The 1,162-nt window shown below is 42.7% G+C and overlaps 1 protein-coding gene across 1 annotated transcript in view; it reads left to right on the top strand.

The window, feature by feature from the left end:
* NEK3 (NIMA-related kinase 3) overlaps window positions 1-1,162 on the top strand; it is a 37,279-nt gene that overhangs the window by 22,680 nt on the left and 13,437 nt on the right. The window lies entirely within an intron of this gene.

Here is a 1,162-nt window from a genome sequence, read left to right as displayed (position 1 = left end):
AGTTTCTGGAGGCATGTTATTTATGAAGTTGATGCCACTCCTGCTTCCAAGCCTGTCTCAGTCTGAGAGCTCCTCCAAACACTGTCCACCGTGGGTCACCATTGTGGCATTTGACACACTAGTGGCCCAGCAATCGGTTATCACAACAACCCCAGGTGACCTCAGTAGAGCAAATTGACAGACCAGTGCTGTACCACGTGGAAGAGTATTCATTCTAAAGACAAAACCAGGCCTCCAGGCCCAACAGACTTTTCAATACTGAGGCCTGTGCCCCAGGCCGTGATTGGCTCTAAACAAGAGACTTCCAGCCAACAGCTCATTGTTAGCCAAATGCAGCAAACTCAATCAGCTCACACACATTTTGTGAGTGAAATAAAAACAGTGAAACAGTCCACACTCCACATTCATCAAAACAAGAAGAGCCCACCTTTCAAAATCCAAAATCCAATGGCTTCACACAGTAGTCTCCAGAGTGAAGACTCAGTCGGGACACAGCTGACTTTTCAGTACCCAGGCCTGTGCGTTAGGCCCTGATTGGCTCTAAACAAGAGGCTTTCAGCCAATAGCTAGATAAATATTTATTTTACATATCACCCATTGCCTGCCATCTGGTTAATAGTGACTCCGAGTGACACTGTAGACAGATAACAGCCCTCAGCAGTTTCTAAGACAGCAAACCTTTATAGGAACCAATAGCCACATCTTCTTCCCCTGGAATAGCTAGTGGGTTTGAAGGCAAACCTTTCAGATATCCTTGAGCACTTAATCACTGCACCACCAGGGCTCCTGTGTATCTGTATATAACTATTAAAGAGCCTTGGTTGTGCAGTGGTTAAGCAGCTGCTAACTGAAAGGTTTGAACCCACAGCTAATCCGTGGGAGATAAATGTGACACTCTGCTTCTGTAAAAATTTACAGCCTTAAAAATGCTGTGAAGCATTTCTATTCTGTCCTGTAGGGTTTTTACCACTCTGTCCTTAGGGTCCCTAAGTTGGAATTGACTTAACAGCAATAGATTATTTAGCCACTGATGTATATATATTAATATGTTGTATGTTTGGGGCTCTGTGGATGCTAATGTTTGTTGAATTAATCGATTTTTATTGAAAATTAAACTAGCTATGAATTTGTTAACTTTTGAAAACCAAACCAAGAGTTATTT

The sequence above is a fragment of the Elephantulus edwardii genome, unplaced genomic scaffold (genome assembly GCF_000299155.1).
Source record: "Elephantulus edwardii isolate Elephantulus edwardi_28Jun2011 unplaced genomic scaffold, EleEdw1.0 scaffold00004, whole genome shotgun sequence".
Lineage (NCBI taxonomy): Eukaryota > Metazoa > Chordata > Mammalia > Macroscelidea > Macroscelididae > Elephantulus > Elephantulus edwardii.
This window is presented reverse-complemented; position numbering and strand designations above follow the sequence as displayed.